At 44.0% G+C, this 7411-nt stretch overlaps 1 pseudogene; it reads left to right on the forward strand.

Moving 5' to 3' along the window:
* The first annotated feature begins 5452 nt into the window (after nucleotides 1-5452).
* On the forward strand, nucleotides 5453-7190 carry LOC133754768 (syncytin-1-like; annotated as a pseudogene).
* Nucleotides 7191-7411: the final 221 nt, after the last annotated feature.

A 7411-nucleotide genomic window follows, 5' to 3' on the forward strand; every position in this document is an offset into this window, starting at 1 on the left:
TCTTAAACATTGTAGATGGGTATGTTAATTAGTGCAGTCACTGTGGAAAATAATATGGAGAATTCTGTAAAAATTGGAAATAGACTCACTATATGATTCAGTTATCTCACTACCCACCATATACCCAAAAGACACAAACACACTGTATTAAAGAGATATCTACATCTCCATGTTTGTAGCAGCATTGTTCACTATAGCTAAGATATGGAATCAACCATGATTTCTATCGTCATATGAATGGATAAAGAAAATCTGATGTACGTTTGTACAAGGGAATATTATCCAGTTACAAAAAAGAATGAAATTGTAGCTTTACATCAAAATTGTCGGGGACCACGCAACATGTGGCCTCTTAGTGGAAAACTACTGAAGTAGAGCTAAGCAGCCCAGACCAGACAGTACTGATAATGCAACCTTGTGTGACCTGTGCCTTAAGACCTTGTAACCTTTCCCCTACTTGCACTTGTAACCTCTCCCCTACTTTCACAAGCATTGGAGCTACAAGATAAGCTCTCCCTCCTTCCCCTGCCCAACATCCTGCCCTCCTAAATGCCCCTCCTTCCCCCGCCCGACACCCTGCCTTTATGATATATAAGTGTGTGGTTGAAAAATAAAATTTGCAGCTTGAACAGACAAGAGTCTTGCTGCCATCTTTGTTTCTCCTGTCCCTTTCATTCCCCATTCTAGGTACTTGGCCCTAGTTGACGTCCCACGGGACGGGACAACTGGTGCCCAATGTGGGGCTCATGTGGCCCTTGGGGTTCAAGTGCCTGTAAGATTGGAGGAACACCACCTTCCAGGAGGAAAACTTGGATCCAAGTGATTGTGCGACTGGCTCGGAACTGCCCACCCGAGATCATTAGCATCGGCCGAGGCTGTGGAGTGAAGATGGCGCAAGGTAAGTGACAGCCATGGGACAGGCATTATCATCACGGGAAATGTTCATTTTGGGTCTCAGGGAGGCCCTCAAGACATGAGGAGTTCAGGTTAAAAATAAGGATCTAAAGGCATTTTTTGAGTATGTGGAAAATTTATGTCCCTGGTTCCCCAGGGAAGGAACAATTGACGAGGTCAAGTGGCAAAGAGTTGGAAGTTGTTTAAAGGATTTTCATGATTTCAGTTGAAGTAAATGTTACCTTTGTAAAGTTAATATTACTATGTGAAATGAGGAATTGTGGTGACAAAGTGTCTGGAATACTCATTCTGTTTTTGTATTATGTACTAACACTACCCTTATTATTGATAGGAATGCTTGGGCGGATTATGCTTGGTTTGCTTTACAAAAAAAAATGTAAATCCAAATATGCCACAAATGGTTAAGATTCCACAAACCTGCAAGAATGTAACAGTTACGGTACTGTTTTTTATGTCCCTGACATGGGTGCCCAAGAAGCTAATTCCCCCTCAGATATGTTTCAATTTATCATTAAAATACCTTAAATATTATTGTGTTTGATTTCTAAATGTATACTTGTATGAGAAATTTGTATTGTATTCTTATGATGATGTGTTAAGTACGCCTGCACCTCAATGTAACCTTAGGGCCAAATGTAAGGACAGATTTTTAAAATGAAGAGACTTGTATATAGGTTTGGCTCTGATAAACAAGCAACTTGTCTGCCAGATAACCTTGTCCTGCTGTTTGGGAACCTGGCCAGTTCCCAGGGAGGAGGATAAGGAATGTTTCTGATAAACAGGTAGGCATGCTTCGTGCCTCGGCTCTCTGGCCAAGATCCAGAACGGGACGCACTGCTTGCCTAAAATCTTGACAATGAGCCACCCTTGTCCTTGGGGGCTTTAAGAGGGAGCCAGAACAAGCCTCTGCTACTGCTGTTTCATCCCGGGGGAACATGCAATCAAGCTGAATGTTAAACATGCCTGTGATGATTACTGATAATGTTTAATTCTCAGTGTGGATTAAAGATTGCCTAGTGATGCCCACAGTACTGTAAATTCTACCAAACATAAGTACAACATGGGCATGGATCAATTGGCTACTGTGGCTGAGGTGTTCTGTGACAGTCCCTTTCATGAGAGATTAGCAAAATGGATTCACTTAAAAACAGGACATTCAGGACCTGCTGCTCTGCATGATATGTCATTACAAAAATCAACAAGGAGGGTTATGCCCAACAAAACGAGGGTGCTATAAATGTGGGCAGCAGGGACATGTGCAAAAGTCATCCAAAAGCTAAAAATCAAAATAAAACTCCTCCTGGGATTTGCCCCCAGTGCAAAAGGAAAAGGCATTGGGCCAATAAATGTGGCAAAACTAATAAAAAAGGTAATTCATTAAAAAACAAAGTTGAAAAACTAAAAGAGGGGCCAGCCCCGGCCCCAGTATCTCAAAGGACAAACCCTGGGGCAGTATGGTTTGTCCCCTCCCAGCCTCAGGCTCAGCAAATACCTCAACAATTGCTTCCCTCAAAGGAGCAACCCCAGGTAGCGCAGGACCGAACCTCTGTGCCACCTTCGATACAATATTAGATTCCACCCAGGGACCACAAAGTATCCCTACAGGGGTGCGGGGCCCCTTGCCTTCGGGTACCTGTGCTTTTATTCTCGGCCAAGCATCAGCCACCCTTAAAGGCATTTAAGTTTTTCCCGGTATTATTGACGGTGACTTTACCGGGGAGAGAAAAATTCTGGCAGCTGCTATTAATGGAGTAGCTGTAGTTCCACAGGGCACCCGTCTAGCACAACTGGTTCATCTGCCTTTAATTACTGGAAATACATCCTCAATTTCTTCCAGGCCCCGAGGCATTACCCCTTTGGGCTTCTCGGATGCTTATTGGGTCCAGCCAATTACAAAAAATAGACCTGTGTTAACCCTTACTATTGAAGGAAAGGATTTCAAGGGCATTTTGGATACAGGGGTGGATGCCACAGTCATATCTCAAGATCATTGGCCCGCCCATTGGCTGCTGACCGCATCTCTCACCGATTTGCGAGGTATAGGCCAGTCCAACAACCCCCAAGTCAGTTCAAGGGTATTACATTGGAAAGATAAGGAAGGCAATCAGGGCACTGTGACTCCTTTTGTATTACCAGGCCTCCCTGTTAACCTGTAGGGATGTGACATTCTCTCCCAAATGGAAGTTATCCTGTGCAGACCTAATGCTGTGGTCACACAACAAATGCTGCGCATAAATTATGTGCCTGGCACAGGACTTGGAAAAATGAGACAGGGCTTAACTCAACCTATTACAGCCCCCCCCCCCCCCCAAAACAGAGAGACATGGGCTCGGATATTCAGATTTTTAGTAACAGCTACTGGCCTTCCTGTACCCCATGCAGATAAAATCACATGGAACACTCAAACTCCTGTTTGGGTGGATCAGTGGCTGCTTACTCAAGAAAAGCTAAGTGCCGCTACAGCACTTGTACAGGAGCAGCTCATGGCTGGACACCTAGAGCCTTCCAATTCTCTCTGGAATACGCCCATTTTTGTCATAAAGAAAAAATCTGGTAAATGGCGCCTTTTACAGGATTTGCACGCCATTAATAAGGTCATGGCACCTATGGGAGCCCTCCAACCTGGCCATCCCAACCCCCATGGCCATCACAAATGGTTATTACAAAATAATTATAGCAATATATTTGTCTCAGGTTGCTTCAATAATCATCAAGGCTCGTTTCCTTTCCCGCCAATATTTCGAAAAAGACCCTGATGTTGTAGTAGTGCCATATACCCAAGAACAGACTCAGTTCCTTCTTCAAACTGCTGATGACTGGGGAATAGCCCTGTCAGGATTTATAGGAGTCATTGACAATCACCTCCCTAATGACTCCATGTTACAGTTTGCCCAATGCTATTCCTTTATTTTTCCAAAAAATACAAAAAATAACCTCATTCCAAAGGCTGTTACAGTGTTTATGGATGGGTCCTCCAATGGAATGGCTGCCTTTGTGGCAGACAACTGTTCCCATGTTTTTAAAACATCTTATCAGTTGGCCCAGTTGGTTGAGCTGTATGCCATACTTCAAGTCTTTACACAGTTTTCCAGTCAAGCTGTAAATATTTATACTGATAGTGCATATGTAGCTCACTCCATTCCATTGCTTGAAACTTCTCCTTTTCTTAAAACAACTTCCAACGCTACACCCTTGTTTATACAAATTCAAAAGCTAATATGAGAAAGACAACAGCCCTTCTATTTGGAACATATTAGGGCACACACAAGCCTACCAGGATCACTCTCAGAAGGTAATGCCCAGGCAGATGCTGCTACAAGGCTTACCTTCCCCATAATTGTGGGATCAGTGCAGGAAACTCAAAACTCAGAAGGTAATGCCCAGGTAGATGCTGCTACAAGGCTTACCTTCCCCATAGTTGTGGGATCAGTGCAGGAAGCTCAAAACTCAGAAGGTAATGCCCAGGTAGATGCTGCTACAAGGCACACCTTCCCCATAATTGTGGGATCAGTGCAGGAAGCTCAAAACTTACATAGGTTGCATCACTTAAATACTCAATCTCTCCATTTGTTTTGTAAAATTTCATCAGAACAGGCTCGTGAAATAGTCAAAGGATGTCCCTCATGCATTACAAGCCAACATGTACCGCATTTGGGAGTCAACCCGCGTGGTCTTCTCCCTAATAAACTGTGGCAAGTGGATGTCACACACTTTCCAAAATTTGACAAACTAAAGTATCTTCATGTCTCTATGGACACCTACAGTGGCTTTGCCTTTGCCTCCCCCCATACAGGAGAAGCTGCTAAGGATGCTATCTCGCACCTTATCACAGCCTTTTCTGTACTGGGAAAACCTGTTAAAATTAAAACAAATAATGGTCCTGCTTATGTCAGCACTAAATTTAAACAATTTTGTGAAGAGCTTCATATTAATCACATTACAGGAATTCCCTACAATCCACAGGGTCAGGGAATCATTAAAAGAGCCCATCAAACACTAAAAACTTGGCTCATTCGGCTTGAAGCCACTTCCTTATCCTTTGCCTCTCCCCGTGATCGATTAAATCATGTGCTCTTTGTACTAAATTTCTTAACCTTGGATAATAATAATCATTCAGCTGTGGACCATCATTGGTACCCTTCCCCTGACATGTCTCTGTCTATGGTAATGTGGCGAGACCCCCTCACCAGTAGCTGGCACGGCCCAGATCCAGTACTCATTTGGGGACGTGGCTCAGCCTGCATCCTGGACGAAAAACAGTCAGCTCCAAGATGGCTACCTGAAAGATTAATTAAACAAGTTAATTCGCCAATTCCTACAAATAGTGATGTTGTTCCAGAGCCTGTACTTTGCCCTGAGAATGCCCTTTCTTTATACCCACAGGAATGAAAAGACCCAGCTAGATGACCCTGTTAATCATTGTGGGACTTTTCATTATCACTGGTTTGCTAACCCCCCAAATCCCACTAAACAGCCTGAGGGTCCAGGGTCAAACCCCTCTAAATAGCTTTGACAAGGGATCCTAATTGCTTAAACCATGTTTCCCTTCATTGCCTCCCTGATGCTGGTAATTTACACCATCTGCCGGGCTCCACCAGTCTTTGCAGGGATGGACGACCCTCAGGCCATTCAAAATCTCCTTCAACAGCATAACCCTTGTATTTGCTTGAGGGGGGGGGTGCATAATAGCATCCTACCCACAGACATCAAACTCCTATGGATCCCGTGTCCTCAATCGTAAGCCACATTTTACACACAACTGCAGGGATAAAACTGCATATTGGCCCTCCACAGATTCCAAATGGCGCTGTATTCTCAAACCTATATTAGACTCTTCCTGCCCTGGGGATCAATGCCCGTCAGAGTGCAATAGTACTATCTATTACTCCGTGCACTCCTCCTGTTATACACAGTATCAAACCTGTAATGATGGGGATCAACATTATTTGCCACTATAACAGGAGATTATGGGGGAGCGTTTGGAGGAGACTTGTCTTCTTCATGCCTCAGCTCTCCTCCCTGCCCCCCTAAGGGACAAGTACCCCATAGCCCCTGTGGGAGTGTCTGATGGTGGAGGCCCTCAGGATACCCTTACACAATTAAAAACACAAAAAACACTCAAAACCCTTTTTGAGAGCCTTTACCCTTCCCTTCAATACCACCCCCTGGCTAAAGTTCATTCTAGAGGAAACAAAGGCTTAGATGCCAATACCATAGATATCCTTACCAATACCCACAAATTACTTAATTCCTCTGCCCCAGACTTTGCAAAGGACTGCTAGCTCTGCTTATGCCAGGGACTCCCCCCTTCCTCTTGCCATTTTCCTGCCGCTTAATGATACCCTTAGTTTTAATATTTCCTTTGGTTTCTCCCCTATACGGTCTTTCCCTGTTCTTCCTGTTCCAACAGATAATATCACTTGTCTTTATAAGCCTCCTAACAATGATTCCTTTGATATTGATGTGGGCCTTGCACCCTTCTGTACGGATAATATAATAGTAGATTACCCTCTTTATGCCCCTAACTTCACTGTTTTTGTATGTAGGGATAATTTAGCTTATACCATTTTACCAACGAATTGGACCGGTAGTTGCATGCATGCTATACTTCTTCCTGATGTAGATATTATTGATGGATATACCCCTGTTCCTATCCCCTCCCTTGATTATATCACAGGGAGACAAAAGCGAGCTATTGAATTTATTCCTTTATTGGCCACATTGGGAATTTCCACAGCTGTGGTTAGAGGATCCACAGGGCTAGGGATTGTGGTCCAAAAATATAGAGAATTGTCCCAACAACTTATTAATGATGTACAAACCCTATCCACCACCATTCAGGACCTTCAAGATCAAATTGATTCCCTAGCGGAAGTGGTTTTACAAAATTGTAGAGGCTTAGACTTGTTTACTACTGAATAAGGAGGTATTTGCTTGGCTTTACAGGAAAAATGTCGTTTTATACTAAAATATCCGGCATTGTTCGCAATAAAATCAAGACACTTCAAGAAGATCTGGAGCGTCGTTGACGTGCCATGGCTGAAAATCCCTTTTGGACGGGATGGAATGGACTGGTTCCCTATTTGCTACCGCTTTTAGGCCCCATTGCTCGTTTGCTTGTTATACTGTCTGTAGGTCCTTGTCTTTCCAATAAGTTGATGACTTTTATCAGACAGCAAGTAGGTAATTTAGCAGCCAGACTGATTCAAATACATTACCAAAGTCTGGCCATGAAAGATCCCCTGGAGAACGTTATCTCTCTCTCTGCCTGGTGAGGTCTGGCTGGTGAGGTCATGGTCCCTCCAACAACTGACTCCCTTTGGTCTGCTGCTACCCTAGTCGGGAGCCCAGGAAGGGCCCCAGGCCTATCAATAAGATGAGAAGTAAGCCAATGACGGGTACCTTCCCGGAACCTCACCCACCTAAGACAGGAGGCCTAGGGACTGGCAAGGATATCCAATGATGGGTAAGAGGTGCTGGAGCTCCGGGTTGATTC

This window comes from Lepus europaeus, unplaced genomic scaffold (assembly GCF_033115175.1).
Source record: "Lepus europaeus isolate LE1 unplaced genomic scaffold, mLepTim1.pri SCAFFOLD_29, whole genome shotgun sequence".
In the NCBI taxonomy this organism is placed as follows: domain Eukaryota; kingdom Metazoa; phylum Chordata; class Mammalia; order Lagomorpha; family Leporidae; genus Lepus; species Lepus europaeus.